General features: G+C 43.2%; 1 protein-coding gene and 1 long non-coding RNA gene across 3 annotated transcripts in view; one reads left to right on the top strand and one right to left on the bottom strand.

Annotated features, from left to right (window-relative positions):
• The window catches only part of SOBP (sine oculis binding protein homolog), a 157,699-nt gene that overhangs the window by 44,234 nt on the left and 92,900 nt on the right, over nucleotides 1-20,565 (bottom strand). The gene's annotated exons all lie outside the window — the stretch shown is intronic.
• LOC116665316 lies at nucleotides 1,874-19,657 on the top strand. Its single transcript, XR_004321878.1, has 3 exons — nucleotides 1,874-2,287; nucleotides 3,533-3,537; nucleotides 19,646-19,657. It is a non-coding gene; the product is annotated as an uncharacterized LOC116665316 (long non-coding RNA).

The following is a 20,565-nucleotide window of genomic DNA, read 5'->3' as shown; positions in this document are numbered from 1 at the left end:
TCTCACCCGGAAAGAGAAGCATCGTCGTCACAGCTGCCAAGTCTCCGGCCATCAATGGCTACCACGTGAACATCCATGGCAACGCAGATGAACCCAACGCCTGGCCCAACCAACCGCGTGAAGCAGGTCCTCCCACTGGGCTGACGGAAGGGAGAGCATTTACTCAGCAAGTAGATCAAGTGTCGGTTCCTTTCAATCTGCAAGGCTGTCATGTTTAAATATGAAAATGTTGCTTATAGACAAATGTTAGTGACAGCAGCCTGTGGAGAGAATCACGGTTTGCACTCTCGCTCCTGCTAAAAATAGGCTTGCTTTCTCCGGATTCCTTCAAATCCCACATCTGCAGGAAGTTTTTGTTGCCGTTGTTGGCCCTTTTCTTTCTTTTCCGAAGATTACTGTTCTTTGGCTCCGCCAGGGCCCCCTCCTTCTTCCCCCTCCTTCTTCCCCCTCCCCGGAGAACACCATTCAGAAAGATAATAAATACCCCGGGCTCAGACAGTCCCACAAAGGCCTCACATGGGTTCTCAGTTATTATCATGAACCTTCTCCTCTGAAGTCTTTAGGCACAAGGGAACTGGGGCAGCAACAAGGGGCAGAATCACTGGAACTTCAGAAGTAAAAGATGGAGCCGGCTGGGCAGGCTGGGAAGCAAAACCGGAGGGTGGGACCCACTCGGCAGCCACACCCGTACCGGCCAAGCTGGCAGCCTGCTCCCTCCCACATGCTGGAATAATTTTGTTTTCCAGGTATTATAGTCATACCCAGCAAATGGCAACTACGGTAATGATGCGTTTTGAGCAAATGTTCAACCCTTCTCAAGGCAAGTGTTCAATCACCTTTGTAATTCTCTCCCTCTCCTTTCCTACCCATGGGGTGTGTGTGTGTGTGTGTGTGTGTGAGAGAGAGAGAGAGAGAGAGAGAGAGAGAGAGAGGGAGCAAGAAAGGAAGAAAGGAAGAAAGGAAGGGAAGAGGGAGGGAGGGAGGGAGAAAGAAAGGTACAAATTACCTTAGGTATTTTCAGAACCAGCCAGAAGAGCTTCTTTGGAAGGGGACCTGAGGGCCTTTAGATGCTCCAAGTGCTTCACAACACGTTGGAGTCACGGCAGGAGCTTTCCTCCAGCTCCCACACTCAGGGGTTTGACTTGGCTGGTCTGCAGCAGCCAGGGTCTCCCTCAGGACTCATGTGGCAGCCACTCAGCACCTGCCCAGGGCCCCCTGAGCAATGGCCAAGGGGTTGGCTCTTGGATCTCCTGGCTGCTCAGACAGTGCTGTGTCCCTTTTTCCCAGATCAGCCTTCCCCACTCCGGGCCACCTCTGTGGGCCAGTCACCTTGGATGCGCCCTTCCCTTCAGGAGCTGGCAAGGATTTCGACTGTGAAACGTTTCACAGGAGACAATGCATAGAGGTGATATGGCTCCTTCTCCCCCAGAAAGGGAGATGGGCCAGCTCTGCAGTCCTGACCCGGCTGCCCTGCTCTGGGGGACCCTAGGCAGCTCTGGACCAAACAAGCCCCATGGGAAGGGAGGGTTGTCTCACCCCCCTCCTGCTCCCAGCTTTCCCCAAGTACCTAAGCCACAGCAGGTGCCTGGCAGAGGTGTGCTGAAGCGTGGGTGCCTTCTCACAGGTTCCCCTAGAGCACACAGCCTGAGAAGCAGGACAGGCGGCTTTCAATTGGGAAAGGAGATGTGACTAAGAAGAAGGCTCTGCAAATGAACTCCTATGACATGATACCTCTGTGGGCCCCAACTTGGCTTATGGAAATTGGAGATGTGTGTTTATAATCGGGGTTGGGGGAGATGGCTCACAGAACTTGAAACCCTTGGTCAGGAATGGGTCAAAGAGCACCAGAGGATGGAGACCTGGGAATGCTAAGTAAGGCTGTGACCTAACACAATCAGTCCTAACAGTGTTTCCCTCCCAGTTTAGTCCTCCCCACAGATAGTGGTGATGTGGAGGTTGCAGGGCTTCCCCGTCCCAGGACCTCTGTCCTCCCTCTGCTACCTGGGATTCCTAATGCCTAATGAGCTCAGCGGGCAAGATGACCCCGCTAACCAGGGCTGCTAACACCACGTACGACTCCAGCCTGGAAACTCCTTGGGACCAAGCAGAGATATCCTGGGGAAGGTATCAACTACCTACACATTAAATACAAATTCTGCACTAGGAGTTGAATTAGGACAAAGAATCTCAGCATGGTGCCCCACGGTCGTTCTGCAGTGTCTCTCTACTGTCCATAAACATCAACGTATTCTGAGATTTGCTCAGGAATAGGGTGTGGAGCCTACCAGTATACATCTTGAGGCTTTTCTTATCTAGAGGAGCTAGTCCTATAAAATCCAGTCTCCTTCAACAGCCTGTGTGCATTTCTCTAGTGTGTTGATCTCTGAGGTGGGATGGGGTACCCAAGAGGGTGCAAAGACAATCTTCTGAAGTGTTGGAAGAAAATATTAGGGCATCTAATTTTTTTTTTTAAACTGGTGGAGTGTGTAATCAAAAACCTGTTGACATCATAGGTCTAAGGGACAGTCTGGCCTCACTTTTCATGAAACACTGAGAGCAGCAGATTAGGAAGTGAATAGCTGGGGGGCAAGGATGATATCCCCTAGGTTTTTCTTTGGGGAGGGGGACTAAAGAACAGATCAAAAGTGATGGATATCCCTTGTTTCTGTGTCAGCCTAAGGAGCTTTCTGACACTAAATCTAACAGACTCACCTGATTCTCTTTCCCTGATTAGATGTAACTTGTTCCTTTTTGGGACCCCTCTTTGGTACTTTTCTCCTACTCAAAGCTCAGGTCACTGTACTTTCTGATATCACTTGAGTTCTTATCATGTCTGTCCTAGACTCTTAGCTTCTTGAAGGCAGTGTTTGTTTCTTAACTCATCTCCTAAAGGCTTTGCATATAGTATCTGATGGAAAACCCTTGGAAATGTAAAACTTTCACTTTAAAAGAGATGGCCATGTCATAGTGAGGTCATTGGGTACTAAGTATTTCCCTGGCTTTGGATTCCACAATCAGTGAAAACTCAAGAGCAGCTTTTAAGCTTACCACCCTATGTCACTGTCTTGAATTATTTTTGCCTCAAGACTTTTTAAAAACTACTATTTATTATCACTGCAGTTTCATTTGAAAAGAAAAAAGACATTTAAGTACCACACAACTGAAAGACAATTTCAGAACGAAAAGATCATCCTTCCCAGAAAAGGACTGGGATCTTATGCCTCTATAAAGTACCCAAACAGCACCCTCCCTTTCCCCAATCCTCATGCCCCAGCCCAGGGCTCACCGTTTAGGAACAACCGAGGTGAAGGGAAGCAACAGCACAAAATTCCCAACCAGATCGTGGACAGCACTTTGCACCCCTGGGCAGTCGAGGAAGAGGCAAGCCCAGTTCTGAACACACTACGAGGTGTGAGAGGTAAGATGTTCGTTCCAGCTTCTCCTTCATCAGTCTGTCTCCCCCTTGCTTATCTATCCTTCTTTGATACAGGCACATAAAACCCAAAATGTCACACCAAGTCTTTTACCTTAGAGAGCGTCAAAACCCAAAGAAAACATCCTCTGATGGTAGAATTTCAGGTAAGTGGGTGGCCTATCCCTTCCACTTGAGTAGCCCCTCAAATCACAGCACATTTGTGGCTACAAACCAACCCACCTCTCTCCAGCTGGCCCCGTAAAGAGGTCCAAAGCTCCAGCCACTGTTAGGGTCCTGACTGATACAGAGTCCCTCACATCTGGTCAGAGGACAACATAAATGCTCATATGATTAATTCTATTATTTGAACTGAAAACAATGTTATACCAAAAAATATGATTATACTGACTATACTGTACACACAAAATCAAGAAAACCCAGCTCCAAGTTACACATTGCCCATCTGCACACAAAAGGCTGCTGAACTTCACAGGCTCAGCTCTTCTTGAGTTCCTCAGTATGAATTTTTTCCTATTGCTTCTTCAGTTTGTCAAGTGCTGGCATATGCTTGCTACAATACGTACCAGGTACCAAATGCTTAAGAAAAATTAGAAAAACTCTTAAATGGAAAATGTTATATTCATTGACTTAATTTTTTTTGCAACCATGCCAGTATTTGACATCAGCAGCAGAACAGGAGGGTCCAGCTTGGAGGGGCACCAGTGTTCCTTGGGAGTCTAATGATAACAGGCCAGCAATTTTATATTCAGCCTGTCCCAGGAATTCCAGATGGCCACACACATGATCCTTTACCTGCTCACTTCCTGTTGTGCAATAAATTGTCACCAATTGTCCACAAAAAATAATCAGGACACATGATCTGACCTATATTTGTTCTGCCAGTGTAAAGCAGACTGGGACGTATAGCTGGAGCCCCAAGTCATCTAGATGATTTATAGTGACAACAGGCAGAACATTTGAAACCAGGTGTCCTGGAAAATGTACAGTAGCCATATTAATAACATCACCCAGAGCACATCCCCAGGACTGGAGTTAAGGTCAAATGCTCACTGGCCCTAATCCCTTGTCACACATACCTTCTCCCCGGTCCCCCTTCTTGGGGGTGGACAACAGACTCTGTCCCCAGACTAGGAGAAACCCAAGGCCTCCCAGTCTGCCATGTGCTAAGCTCCCTCACCTGTTCAGCGCACACAGTGGGGAGGGGAGGGAGGCACGGGGGTGGTGCTCAACCCCAGCTGGGCACCACCGCGGACAGCTACTTTGAAGTCACGCAGCAGACTGGGATGCCCCACACTATCCTTCCCATGGCACTTTCATCAGCCTGAGCTGCGGGAAGCCAGCCAAGTCCAGCCTCTCCTGGCCCTCCAGGCAGAAAACAAGGGGGTGAATCTTGGTGCAGGCCCTACCCCCTCATCCTCACTCTGCCTAGCCTGTGGACCCAACCTCCCATCCCACCCGGCAGAGCCAGGTAGGAACCCTCTCTTTCCACCCAGGGATTAAACAACAAAGCCCAACTTCCAGGCACCAGAAGCAGTTTTGGGATTCAGTTTCCCACTAGCTGCCTCACCTGTTCTTCCTAAACTGAAGCCCTAAGACTCAGACTTCAGATATGCAGAGGCAGTAAAGCAGTGGGCTGCGTTCTCCCGAGGCTGTGTCCCCATCCCCAGTAGCTTCACCAGCCCTGACCTGCTCCTTCCAGAGACTCCCAGCAAGACACTCTCTCAGCACTATCTGTTGTACGTGATAAATTTCTCATTGGCTGTGTAAGAGATTCCAGCGGGGGAAGGAGTGTGGGGTGTGAATTTTTAAGTGCGTGTGTTGTGGGCACATCTCCTATAATGCTAAGGAGCCGCTGAAGCAGACCCAAATTTACAGGATAAAAATCGAGTATCCTACTCTAGCCCAGAGCTTGTCAAACTCTAGTGTGCACATGACTCCCCGGGGGTCTAGTTAAACTGCAGTTCTGATTCAGGAAGGCTGGGTGGAGCCTGAGAATCTGCACTCCCGCCAGAGGCCCCGGTGGGGTCCACGCTGCGGGTGGGCAGGCCACATTTTGATAGTGAGGGGCTCTGAACAACATGCAGTTGGAGGGCCCGCCCATAGTCAAGGGGACCATAACTTCTGAACCCCAAACCAGGGCCTATGGTCTGAGGAAAGATTTGGGTTTGCTTCCTGGAGCCAGAGGCAGTCTGGGAGCCACTCCAGGATGCTGAAGCTTCACACCTCCTGGGACATTCTCGGAGACTGATGGTGGTGTGTTTCAAATTCAGCTCCCAAGGACACACGGTCTGCCTGTGAGCTGGACCAGCTGGAGCTACGACTGCAATCAAATCACTTTTGTTTTCTCCCAGACCACTGAGGAGAAACGTGAACGCTCTGATTTTGCAAATGTATGTTTTTCTCCTATATATTTTCCTCAGCTTTAATTAGAAGCCTTCAGGATTTAGCCATGGCAGGAGAATCTCTGGTAGGAGAAGGGCAGCTTACTGAGCAAGAGGCAGTGACCCCTCAGCTTCACCACCTCTGGGGACCCCCACTTCAGCCGTGCTGGCCCCTCATCTGTCTGTAAATGACAGCTGTACCAGCATAAGCATCAGCCCTCCTTTGACTTGCTTCAATCCCACTGGGACTTCAAAACAAGGTATTATAATATATAAGATGCGAGAACAAAAGGGAGAGGTACCCAGAGAATACAGGAAGCACGAAGTCAGCCTGGGTAACGGCTCGTCTGTCCAGCATTAAAAAGTCAATGGAAATGTGAGCACAGGGCATGAACAGGCAGAAAGGTGACAGAAGGAAATGGGAGGTGGGGAAGATGGCTCTGAGCAGGCTGACAGGTGACTGGAACCTGTGGAGAAATGTGGCCGGGGAGAAATTCCTGGGGGCAGATGGCTGAAAACCTTTATGAACTGGAATGTCATATTTAAGCTTTTCACAGTTCTGTGATATAAAAGCCCTCACTGACTCAAAGCTTCAGGAAAAGTTGTTGCATGCACACACACGCCCACATGAGAACACACACACATATACCAGAGTCTGGTTCAGAGAATCTAAAATATCAAACTCATGGGTCCCAAAGTGCTGGCACAATCTGCAGACCAAACTGGTGCTTCTCTCTGGGCATAGAGGTTTCCTTCATGCTTCTGTAGCACTTTTTTCAGGTTTCTATTACACGGGTCTAAGACATGGGTCCAGACACAACTTCAGGGCTGACTTGGAGGGTGCTATTACACCCCAACCACTAGGGGGTGCCCTCATAGGCAGCCAGCCCATAGTGAAAGCCAAGAAAGTCTGCCTGTATGTTGCTCTCACCCTTCTTGGTTTCCTAAGGAAGGAGAAGGGAAGGGGAAATAGGTGGTACCCCAGGTTGGGGTAGAGGTGTGGGGTTGAGTTTAGAAATATGAGACACCACTCTCTTCAGGTGAGATCCCAGTCTCTTTGTAAACGGAGTGGCTAGATCTCCAGGACAGGATGAGCAGGGAAATAAACTCACATCACAAGACAGTAACCACAGCATGCATAAACAATAATTACCCAAATTCAATAGGAAAGGACTTATCTCACGGACCAAGGCTGCTGTATCTGCTAGGAAGCATTCAAAGATGAAAAATTCAACAGGCAAGTAGTAACGGAATATGAATGGGAAACAAGAAACAGTCAGTCCTGCTTAGTTAGCCTGAGTGTATATTTGTTAAACTGTTTATGACTTTATATCGTATATGTGTATTATAGATGGTTCACACAACGGGGATTAAATAGGACAATAATTCATGATGTTCTCAAAAGAGACCCTGAACTCATTTGAGGACCAGTGATTTATGAAAACAGATGAAGTTGGGAAGGTTGTGCAAATCCTGGGATATGTGATCATCCCTCTGATAGCCAGGGTGCCTCTGCCTGCCTGCGGGTATGATGCCCCCAGCAAAAGGATGCCCCCCAACACAGCCCTGAATCCCAGCCCAGCAAATAAGGAAACTTTCCCATGGCAATCTGACTTGCTCAATCCAAACTTCTCTCTGTACCCTCCTGTTTGTAAGGAATTATAACAGGAGTTGAGGGTTGTGGGTTGGGGGGACTCTAGGCCCCCAAAGCATGAGTGCCACAGGCACCCTCTGCTTTCCGGCCCTGCCTTCCCTCATGGTAGCTCATACCTCCGGGCAAAGGGGACTGGTGTGGACATAGCAGCTTACTGCATCTCTCCGGGCACAGAGGTTTCCTTCATGCTCCTATAGCACTTTTTTCAGGCTTCTATTACATGGTACTTAAACTGCTTTTGAGACAGTTTTCCACTATGTTTTCAAAGCAAGCCCTGGCATGTCTGTAAACATCAGTTCATATTCCTGGAATAAATCTTTTTTGTGTTCCATCCTACTACCCACAGGGGTACAGATGGCATGTTTTATGTGGTGGCCACTATTTACAATTCAACCCCATGGAGGCCCATGAGATGCCACAAATGGAGCCCACACAGGAAGACAGCCCCTTCGGCAGAGACGTTTGTCCCGACAGGCCAGGAGTGGCAGGAAAGGACACACCCTGAAAATACACGGGGTGCCTCTGCTGCTGACACCCATCCTCTGTTCTGGGCCAGCAGGGTCTCAGGAATTCCGAGGAGTCACTCGGAGAGACAGGCTTTGCCCAAGTGACTCTGGAGTATGTACGGCAGTGGCGGTAAGCAGGGAAAACAGTGCACAAAATGCCCAAAATTGGCTGTAGAGTTAAAAACATCAACAAAGCAAATCCTTCCCTACCAAAGAGCTCACCACATTCATTTGCATGTTCATGAGCATCTGCTAGCTGAGTACCAACGTATCCTTCTTTCTATCCTGATGGACAGCCATTAATCACAGTAGACTTGACCTTGTCAGTACCTCAATGAGGGGATAACAGAAGCAGGGTTTTCTGTAGGGGAGGAGGGAGGGAAGGGGAGAAGAATTACCTCACTCTGAAAAATACTCTGAAGAAGCCACGGCTGCCTCTGTCTCAGACGAAGATAGCATTTGCCGAAAATGTCAACAGATTGCTTCTTGAGTTGGAGTTGTACAGGCATCAAAAGCCTATTTTAACAGGGCATTTGCTTAAAATCACTTGGTTGGTTTAGGCATTTAGAATGTCTCCGACTATATAATTTGGATTAAGAGGTTCTTGTTGGGTTTTACTGATTTAGCATAAATCAGAAGGACACACTGGAATAGACCCTTTCACATAACCAGAGCCTTTAGGCCATGAATGTAGTAAAATTTGCTCTTTGTGCCGCGTTTTTAGTGGGTTCTTTTTTCTTCTTTTCTTTTCTTTCTTTCTTTCTTTCTTTTTTTTTTTTTTTTAACGCGGCTTAGTTGCTATGCAGAGGCTTAGCGCTCCTGCATGGGGATCAGTTCCAGACTTTGGTTTGATTTGAAACAAGCCAAGCAAATTTGCCTGAATGTGATTTCAAAAGGTTTTCCTATTTCTCTCATCAGGAGATTGAAGGAAGCTGAGAAACACGACACTATTTGAGTTCAAATAATGCTAGTCTGATTTTCTCAAGTATTTAGTAGGATTCACTAGACCCGGTTTTGATGGACAATCACCGCTCCTCAGAAATGCTGCAATGGCTCCTGGGTCAGGACCAGAACTCAGGAAGCTACTTTCAAAAGGCAGCTTACTCATACTTGGAGAGAAAGTCTTTTTCTTCCATCTTTACTTTTCTTTCAGTCTTTCTTTTTCACTTTCCTTCTCTGTATCACATTGACTAAATGTGACTCAAAAAGTTAACGGTAATGGCTTTCATCATAATTTAGCAAAGACAGAGAAAGAGAGGGAGAGAAATGAGTGTAATTTACAGAACTGAGCTCAGGTCATTACAGGTGTGTTATATTAGTGTATTCATGAGCCTCCCGGGACAGGCGTGCTGCACTATCCAATAACTTTCTTAATGTGTAATTACACACCATTGGACTATAATTGATTAATTGAAAAGAGAATGTAGTCAGATGTGAGGGCAAGACTTCTGCTGCTTATTAAATGAATATGTCCTTGCTTCTCTTTAATAAGTTAAGTGGAACAACTCAAAAGCAATTAAGTCAGTAGTGAAATTCATTAAATTTTAAGTAATTATTGGTATTAAATTCTGTAATAAAATTCAAGACTTTGCATAGTTCTATTTCAAAAAGAAGTGTAGTAATTCTATGGGGCCAATTCAGCAGAATGAATGTTCCAGAGAAAACTACATCTTGGACTCACTGATGTTTTGTGTGAAAATCACCTGAGAGACAGAGGGAGCTGGAAGAGGGGAGGAGGATTTTCTGGGAGCTCTGCTTGCCATCCTAGACTGGCTAGAACGAGTGTCTCATGCAAACCTAGGAATATAGTCATGATTCCAAAGTAATTTGTTTGTTTAAAATTTTAATCTAAATAGTTCGAAAAGAATGAAAAATACATATTTTTAAATCTAATGTCTTGAGTACTACATCTGATACCGCCTCTAGTAGCTAAATTCAAACATAACTGTGAATATGGGGTGCTGAATGCAATTTGGAGGAAATGTTTTCCAGGCCCTACTCTCTGGTTTGGGGAAAAAACCTGGGTGATTGGGATTGGGGGAGAGGATGGGGTGTGCCATCATTTAGGGAGGGAGCCCCAGATGGTTCTCAGAGCCCATAGGTGGCTTCTATGCCTTCTGCCACTACTCATTCTGCCCAAGAAACTGGACAACTCAGAAATGTGTCAGAGAGGAACTCCACTCGGCCAACGCTGCCGCATTCCAGACATTCCAGACAACTCCCTAGACCCAGGAGAGACCTCAGAGTCTGAGCTGGCTGTGGAGAAATGCCAACAGGGACTGACGCCATAGGGTTTGTTCATTCATTCATACAGTTGGTATTTCTTGAGCACCTAATCAAAGCCTTTAGTAAGATGATTTTGTACAGACCTGTGTATGGCTGTATCTATACAGTATATACATATAAAGTAAACGTACAAAGATCTTACAAAAACCAGGGGTGGAATTCTGTAGTCCACGCCATACCCACGCAAGGTAATCTTGTGCCCTGTACATCGTCGGCACTCAATAAAAGCTTGCTGACTGAATAATAGAAGGAATTAATGACATGGGCTTTGAGGAAAGCATGATTGTGTGTGGCACTTGCATAAAGTTCTCTACTTAATTTATGGAAACAGTTAAGAGATGCTAATACATAGTCAGGATAAGCCAAAGAAATGGTGATGGTGGCAGCTGAGAGTGAAGGAAAACTGATTCCAGAACCTTCGTCTATTCCCAGGTTTCTTGCTCTAACCATCAGCATCCTTAACAGTCCTGTCATTTCTTTCTTGCAATAGAAAACTTAAAACTTAAAAATTAAAACTTAAAAATAAAACTTAAAAACTTAAAACTTAAAATGACCCATGTATTGTGGTCATTAAAAAAAAAAAAGCACAGTGGATTCAACCACATTTTTTTAAGTTGTACTTTCAAGTCTAAAAATAATTTTGTATGGTTAGTTTCACAATCTAAAAAAGACATTATTGTACTTTCCTCGCTTGCTGGGGCTAACACTTTGATGACATGAAAGTCAGTCTAGATGCAAGGCTATGGGGCTGCTGATTCTGGGAGGAACCATTCCCATCATGGGCCCTGTGAGAGGCATCCACACAGCACAGAGAGTAGAATCACTATGTGATTCTTACATTCCCCCAAGGAGGAGAGAAAAGTATTATACACTCTAATTCCTGTTGGAAGAAAAAAATTCCAAACCTCACACACGTTGTAATTTTAGAAACCATAACTAGAGCTAAAACTAAATTAGACTAAATAGGTGTGTGAGGCTCAGAAAGAAAAAAAAATCAGGGCATGCAGAAAGACATTAGGTCTCATTTTCTGTTTGCATGTTTTTCTGCTATAATGGGCAATTTATTGTCCCACAGCTCATTTTAATCTTGAACATGACCTTGAAAATCTGTGTAGGGGAGAGGCAGCCTAACAATTTCAAAGAGTTCTAACCAAGAGAGATGCTCTCTAGCTTTATCCTGTTCACCTAATGACATTTTGCTCACATTATTTTAGACTTTTGTTACTTTTTTTTTTCATTTTTACAACTGTAATAAGTCCCAAATGCATTCCAAACAACTAAATCAGACCAAAGGAAAACTGATTTATCAAATCAATAATTAAGTGCCTAACTGATTTCTAAACTTATCAGCATATGAACAAAGAAGATGGCCAAATAAGTGTGTGATGGTGTACACTTCCAAAAGAAAAGTGTAATTTTAAATAGTCAGGTAATGAGGAAAATCAGAGAATGTGAGATTATAAGAAATTTAATTTGGGGGATTAACCAGCAAAGCCTTTTGTGTGAGACTTGTTTTCATCCCAAACCATTTTATATTAGTCTAATCTTAGTAAACATAGTAAATTCAATAAGATGTTTTTTCCTTGATGCAGATCTTTTGAAAATCTTCAGGGTCATTACTAAATAAATACCAGTTGTCCTTCTAGAATCCTGTACACAAGCAAGATGTAAAGAGTAAGCTAAGTCCACATAATCAAAAGCTACATGTCATAAGATTTTTCTCTTCATTTTTAAAAAACAATGAATCTAAATACTCATGTAATAGAATACAAACTTGTGGTTGCCAAGGGGTGAGGGGTGGGAAGGGACAGACTGGGAGTTCAAAATTTGTAGATACTGACAGGCATATGTAGAATAGATAAACAAGATTTTACGGTATAGCACAGGGAAATATATACAAGATCTTGTGGTAGCTCACAGCAAAAAAAATGTGACAATGAATATATGTATGTTCATATATAACTGAAAAATTGTGCTCTATACTGGAATTTGACACAATATTGTAAAATGACTATAACTCAATAAAAAATGTTTAAAAAAATAATAAATAAATACAGGCATGCATGCATACATACATACTCATGTAAGTTTTGTCTATGGGCATTTCCTTCTTTCTCTTAAAAGCTGAATACAAAAAAAGGGGCTTTATTCCTCTATATTAGTTACCTCTTATTGAGTGCTTATTATATGCTATGCACTTTATATGAATTATCTCACTTAGCTTTTACGGCATCTCTAAATGGCATATACAGCTAGTATTCCTGTTTTACAGATGTAAAAACTGACCTTCCCAAGGCCACAAAACTAATCACCACACAGCCAGGAAGAGGACCAAGTCAGTGTGACTTCAGGGCACACACTCCACACTGCCTCTGTGCTGCTCTCTGAGGGTTTACTGCACTCTTGTTAAGGGAGATTCTATCCCTCTCTGATACAAATTTAAGAGCCTTTTCCCCCTTTGTTTGTATTTTTACAATTAAATCACACTGATCTTTGAATCGATGTGGATCACAATTCAGTTTCCTGCTTCTACTTTGACCTCAGTTTTTCTCATTGCACACAACTAGCTACTTACTCAGTTAAGACTCTTATCCAAAAATCTAAATTTACAAGAAAATTGGCTTGAGATGAAATCCTTGCCAGTTATTTATATTAACATGGTCATAAGAACTTGATGGCCAATATTTTTGGACAGTCATTTGCAGTCTCCTTCTTGCCTTTCCAGCTGTGAGAACATTCATCCTCATCACAGTGTGCCCGGGCCATCCTAACCGCCTTCTAGAAGTCTTGCCGCTTCAAGCTGTGAAAGCACTGCTTTCATAATAATACTTCCTGACTCAGATACCTAATAAGGACCCCCACAACCTAAAACACCAAATGTAGAATTAGCTGCCTGGCTCTCATTGCTTTTATTATCTGACCACAACCTGCTGAGTTAAATCTATTCTCACCACTCACAAAATGATGCTAGTCCAGGTGGTGTTTCAACTGGCCCCCCCAAAGGCTCCCTGCTCACCTCCCTCCCATCATTCCACCAACAGTCTTCCCTTTCTCCAAGATACACTTCCATTCCCCATCCGCCCAACAAGGACCAGCCCAGGCCCCATCTCCTCTGAGGATCTATTTCTGATGACTGCAGCCCCACCTTCTCTTCCCCCTGAATGACCCTTTACTTCCTTTCTATGCCTGTAATACTTTAATATGTATTTCTAATCTCTAAGCACCATACCACCTCACTGGACACTTCAATATACACTGGAAGTTTATCGTTCATATCAGTGCAGTTTGTGTGTAAACTCCTTGTGAGAAGGACCCACATTTTATACTTTGTTTTCACTGCAACACCTGCCTTTTAAGCACAGCACTGGGGAGACAGTAGGCACTCAATAATGCACATTGATTGACAGACAAATGTCTTCAAAATCTGGGTCACATACACACCCTATAACCACCTACTCTCATATTAATTACACTTACTGAGATGACAGTAAGTCCATGACACTAAATACCCAGATTTTTAAAAAAGGTTTTCAATCTTTATAGACATTGCATTGAATTATAGATATTGTCTTCATGCAGGGTACACAAAAGAATAAATCAGAGGTATAGGAAACTATTCAGAGCAAATACACCAGGGAATATATCCCTCGAGAAGAGGTCCTTTGGGTTTGAATTACCAAGACCGGCTGTCTCCACTGATGCAGCTCAGTTTTCAACTTGGCTGCTTTGATGACAGTCAGAACATTGTTTAAAAATAAAAATGCTAAGGAAAAAATGAAAGTTTCACGACAATTTTATTTTTCCATGTTATTTATTTTTATGTATTCACATATAAACATCAAATTATGTTTTTGAAGTTTATATCAAATACTGCATAAATGACTGAGATGTGTTAAATGCCATAGGCTCATGAGCACTTTTTTAATGCTCTGGTTTATTTTCATTTTCTTTAATGTATGTATCCACATTTCTACATGGGATATACAAATTTGCCTTCATATATTATATTTTATATGTGTATATACACAATGAGGTCACATATTCTCGAAAGTCAAGCTATCTGGCAAATATATAAATATTTCTCTAAGCCAATGGTGTAAACACCATTGTTGTCCTTACACATTCATCAGAAAATTCAGAAGTTAAAAAACACCATGGCCTGAAAGGGCTCTGTAATGGAGATGCCTAAAGTATTTCACATATAGTTAATAATCTGGATACCCTTCATGTGACGGCCTTATCCTAGCGTATGCTCCATATCTAAATATTGCCTCTCTTCCCACCTCAGGCTTTGACATTTTAAAATGTTTACGTGGTTCTCCTGTGTTCACACAGCAATGAGCATAACAGAGCCTGCTGCAGTATCAGAATCAGATTCAAATTTTCCATTCAAAGAAAATCAAACTATATTGATATCTGAACACTATAGAACAGGAGAGTTCTTCACACAGTTAACACTGTTAAATTTACCTATACAACAAGTTGATATCCTGAAGGTGGATGATAAAATTTGAAGTGTAGGAAATGTACCTATCTATGTGTTTTGTCTCTTCTGTAGGTTGGGAACCTCTCTAAGGGATGATGATATTGGTGATGATGATGGGTAAAAAGATTCTGATTTATTTATAATAACCCAAATTTTGTCCTAATAAAATCTACAGCTTGTTCTATTGAGAGAGAGAGAGAAACCATTGTTTCTCTACCAATGTATGTATGTTCATGAATTTTCAAGAGAAATATTGATGGATATGCAATCCAAAGCTGAACATTAAGCAATTTTCTGGATAATTAAGACAAAAGCACTGCTTATTATTTTAAACCTGGCTTATCAGAAATATGTCTTAATTGGTTCAACATTTCACCTGAAATTATGAACAAAGCCATCTATTGACTCTGCTGAAGGGAACGCTCAGAGCAGGAAAATGCTCAGCCAAGACAAGCACTAGCCAGCCCTCCACTCCACCTTGCCCGTGGCTGATGCACAAGCCAGAACCAACCTTAAGCATTTCTTTTTCACCTGAACTAGAACCAGGAGGATAAGTTATTGCATGCATTCATCCGACAAATAATTTTGGGGCACCTACCTCCACAGTTCATTGAATCTACATCACTATTGATTGTTAAGATGCTATTATTTCATACCACTAGGGGAAAACATTGCCAATTTAAAACTGACAGGTCATCAATTGTAATATTCAATCCCATTTCTGAGATGTTAAGATGTTAGTGGGGGAAAGTGTGCCTTAGAATCTATAAAACATGGAGTGGGCAAGCACGGTTCTCAGGGGTACAGTGAGGAACGACAAAGGTCTTGTCTCACAGAGCTCTCTCCAGGGGCACCTCATCTGGAATTAAAAGAGGATGTCTCAACTGGTTGTGTGTGGCCAGGGAGGAGAAGCTGAGGAGAGAGCCCTCCAGGAAAGCCTGATGCTTCAAACCAGAAGAGTAAGAAGTGCACAAAAAAGCACAATTACATAAGACGCTTCAAGCCAAATGCAGTGAGAAAATACATTACTTCGAAGACCTCAGTTGCCTGAATCTGCACATTTGCTGCTTAATCATGGGCTCCTAAGTTTCTTCTTCTCTTTCAAAATTCCTTCTCACCAGTCCCCCATCCTCTCCACATCCCCATCCCAATTTCTTACCTCCTTTATTACTCACATATGTCATTCTGCTCAACTCTAAATGTTTTTTATATCCTTTCCCTTTTTCTCCCAAGAGACTTTTGTTAGCTTGTTCTTCTAGCCATAAACCAAGCATATGACTAAATATGATTAATATTAGTTTGGGCTGGTTTCTTGTGCACTTTTATATTGATAATTGATATCCTCTCTGATTTTCTGGTTTTCCTTGATAAATGACCTAGAGTTCCTGTCAAGCCATCAGAGGTGAATCCTCTCTGGTATTTTAGGTAATTGTTCAGTCCTAGCAATAAAAACGATGAGGGAAAATGTCGCTGACACCTACCTCCAGCATGCTACTTGATGGCCAGAAGTCTTGAAGGAAATAGATCAGTTCACCCCGAGGAATACAACCCCCACCAAATCAAAAGAGGCCAAGCCTTTTGAAAACAGACTTACTAAATCATAAAAAGAATAAAAATCTTCAAAATAAGATTTAGCACATCATATATCAGCTAGTGCTGTCAGATTTTTAAAACCCACTCAAATGCATTGAAAAATATATTTTCTATAGTCTACCAAACTAAAAAACATATACTTTGGTTCCTTTCCCTACAATTTAGTAGTTAACTGGAAATTCTCAAACACTGACATGCCTTTCTGAATAAACTCCCCTTCTGAACATTCCCATAGATGTTTTTTTCTGGCTTCAGAGTTCTACAAAAGAATTGTTATCATAAAGAAGCTGGAAAGAGCGATTCTGGAGTAATTGTTTAATTCCTTCATCCCACAAACATAGATTGAACCCCTTCTCTCGCCCTGGGATGGAAGCATGTATCAGACCTGGTCCCTACCTTGAGAAGTCTGGCAGTGTGTCTTGGCCTGAGCACAAGTCAGAGAGATGTGGGTCAAATCTAGGCTCTGTGCCTGCTCACTGCATCCCCTCCCCTCTCCCAGGACAAGGGAAGTGACATCCCTGAATTTTAATTTCCCCATCTGTAAAGAGGAAATAACAATATCCACTTAGCAAAGTTATAAAGCATATAGGGTCTAATAAAAAGGGTCTGTAAAGACCAAGTGTAGTGGCACATGGGAGATACCCCACAAAGGATGGTTTCTCTTCGCCATCCTTTAACAGGCTTATCAGAGGCACGTCCATTTACTACTGCAGATATTTCCATGTGTAAATTATATTTTTTTCCTTTGCTTTGCATTTATTTTCTTAGTTGCATGTTTCCAATATTAACAATTTTACTATTAAATGGGAGGGCAAGACAAAGGGGTCTTGGACCATGTAGAGTCTTCCTTGATGGTTATATATATATATATTTTTTAAAGTAAACTCTAAGAATTATCTGCATAATGTACCTTGTCCCTCTCATTGCTCATGAGGAAGTTTTGTGGCCTTTGCATGCAAATATATATACTCAAGATTTTCAAATAATCTATTGCTTGAAAATTTGGTCAGTGGTATTCTACGATGTGATAGATAAGCAATCTTAAAAGAAATAATCATAATTACAACATCAATTGAGTGCCAACGACTTGCCAAATACTGTTCTAAGCATCTTGTGAGTAATCATTCATTTAGACCTCACACCAACCCCACCACATAGATACAACTGCTGTCCTCATTTTACAGGCAAAGACACGGACACAGACACACGGACACAGAGATAATCAGTGACTTGCTCAAGGCCACAAAGCCAGTAGGTGGAGTGGTGATTTCTGAATCTGAACAAATTGCTGGGTGTAAGAATCCAAGCTCTTCACTGTAACACCATACTATTTTTTGGAAGTTTTAAATTCTTTGAAACAGTACACCAACATCACAGTACCTCACAAATCAGCAACATTTGCTATACAGCCAACAGGCATCTCTAGTGCCCTCGGCATAAATAGGCAAGTGGGTAGATTTTCTAGAGTTTCTCTGCAGTTCTTTGTCCTAAGTTAAAATATGAAGCATGGGCTTCTATCCAACCCAACTAGGAAGAGACTCTAATTAGACAATAAAGGCAGGTATGCCAAGCATCTGCCTTAAGATTTTGTTCAAACTAATGCCACCTTCCAGATCCATTTTATTAGTAATATGAGTACCACTTATTGACCTTTTACTATGAGTCAGGCATACTAGTTACTTCCTATACACGATCTCATTTACTCCTGAGGTAGGTAATCTATTTACCTTCACTGTATCGATAAAGGTGCTAAGGCTCAGGACAGGCCAGAAACTTGCCCAGGCTGCACAACTGGCGTGTCTGCAGAGCAGAGATTGGGACACCCACTCCTACCCATCACACCACAGCATCTCCCTTGGAGAACACATGGTCCTCGACACCTCTCTCTGGCTCCAAGAACCACTGTGATGCCCTGTGTGAGAAGCCAGGATGAACACCAGACCATATACCTCTGACCTTTTTGCCCAATGGCCCAGGAACGGGAAAGACAAAGGTCTCCATGCCTTGGAAAGGGGAGCTTGCGGGGGACCAAGGGTCTCTAATCAAATCTAATCCCAAGAAAAGTCTCTATACCAGAGCAGAAGCTGGGGAACTCTAGCCTTCCCACAGATAGCTTCTCCCCCAGAAAAGGAAGGTGAAAAGAGACAGTTAAAATAGGGTTTGCAGGGTGGGAGGCAAGAGGAGATGGTGTTTTTGGGAGAGGGTCTTTGTACAGGAGAAGAAGGAGGCTCTAAATCATGAGACCATGGCAGCAATGGGAGCCAAAAGCCTTAAAAAAGAAGGAGGAGGAGGAGAAGGAGAGGGAGGGGGAGGGGAAAGGGGAGGGGTAAGGGAGGGGAGAGGAGGAGGAAAAGGAGAAGAGCCAGATGGAAAGCAAGGTGAAACAACTGCACAGATGGAAGCAGAGAAATGTGCAGGTGAAATAGGAAGGTCAGGCGGAATACATTCCTCTGCCTGTGTTAAAGTCTAGACGGTCTGGATGGAGAGCATAATGCTGCCACCACTATTGGAACCACCCCTTGCCTAGTCTAAAGTTAGTCCTTTTCTTTCTCAAAGTTCTATTTTTCTAAAAAAAAAAAAAAAAAAAGTTCAGAAAACTGTGGGAATGCAGGAATAGCTCCAGACTTAAGGCACCCAGAGGGTGGGTAGGACAGGCCAACTCTCTCTAGACAGCAACCCAGCCCTGGGGATTTCTGGGTCATTTTACACCTTCAGGGCTTTTACAATTACTATTTCAGGAAACTGGTATACAGCATACCCCAAACACATACGTCATATGATATTTTATTTGATGTGATAGGAGTCCAAGTGTGTCACCATGAATTTTAATTCTCAGTACCTGGGCTGCTCAGTGTAGCATCAAAGAAAGAGTGTAATTCAAGTTGAGCTGGGGCATGAATCTGGCTTTCTGCTAGTCTAACAGTGCTAAGGGGAGGTCTTTGGTCATTTATACCTATTTTGGAAAGCCTTTCAAGTTTAAAGTGAAGTGGGGCTGTTTCTATTACCTTTTGGGGGTTCCCATTAAGTCTCCATGATCTAGCAGGAGAGTCCTAGCAACAGCTAATATCTGACAGCAAGTCAGAATCCCCCCTCACTGCTGTGATGAGGCTAACACGTACTGGTGAGACGGGCTGGCTTGAAATGAGATCTGATCTTGTTTTTAAATAAATACATTTAGAAGCAGAGGCCTGAGAATAAAGCAGACTCAAGTCATCACTAGCATTGTGGCGTGTCTTTCACCGTAAGGGCTCTTCAAACTCCATCTGATCATCCAAGCCTTATAAGGTTGTGCTGAGCAGGGAGGGAAGAGCTCACTGCATAACCAAGAGTCATTTGTTTTATGGGTACGTAGTCCCAAAGCTCCAGCTCCCAATTTAATCAGTCTCAAAGGATTCTTTCTAGCCAGAGAAGTGGTATGCTGGTCTTAACAAAAACAACAACAAAAAACCCCAAAATAAAAACAACCCAAACAAACAAAAAGGATATTTGCTTCACAATACTCCAGCAGAATAAAAGGGTGGGGTAGGTAGAGGGTAAAGGGATAGATGACGCAAGATTAATAGTTGATAACCGTTGAAGCTGGGTGATAGATACACAGAGGTTCCTTACACGACTCTCTACTCTATTTCTGTATGTGTGAGGAACTTTCCATAATTTTTTTTTACTCCATAGAAGTACTATGAATGCTCATGAGGTAGAACTACTAAAGTCCAGGCTTGATAGGATGGTTTTAGATAGGAGGATTTAGACCTCTGCAAATAGGCCGAGCTGCCCGCTCACCCCGTATCCTTCAGGTCCCCTACACTCCAGCCACCTTAGGTGTCAACTGAAGTGTGAGTCACCTGGCCTGTACTTTCCCACCTCCTTGCCTCTGCTCAAGCTATTTCCCTCTGCTTGGAATGCCCCCTTCCCTTATACCCCAGCTCTGACTATCAAAATCCAACCCATGGAAGGCCTAGTTCAAAGGTATCCCCCTTTGTTAAGTCTCTAATCACTGCATATGGAAATAATCGATTCCTCCTTTGTACTCCAGAACTTTGGTGCTCTCTTGGGCCACAGCTCACTGTGTAACGATAACAATCATGAAAATAAGAAGGATCATAATAATCGCAGCTAATATGTACTGAATGTTACTATCTACCAGGTACTTTAAATACGTCATCTCTTTAGATCCTTACAGTATCCTCTAGCGTTTTACAGATGAAGATCCAATGTGATATGAT

Source organism: Camelus ferus, chromosome 8, assembly GCF_009834535.1.
Source record: "Camelus ferus isolate YT-003-E chromosome 8, BCGSAC_Cfer_1.0, whole genome shotgun sequence".
Classification (NCBI taxonomy): Eukaryota; Metazoa; Chordata; class Mammalia; order Artiodactyla; family Camelidae; genus Camelus; species Camelus ferus.
The sequence above is the reverse complement of the archived record's forward strand: the minus strand, read 5'-3'. Positions and strand labels throughout refer to the sequence as shown.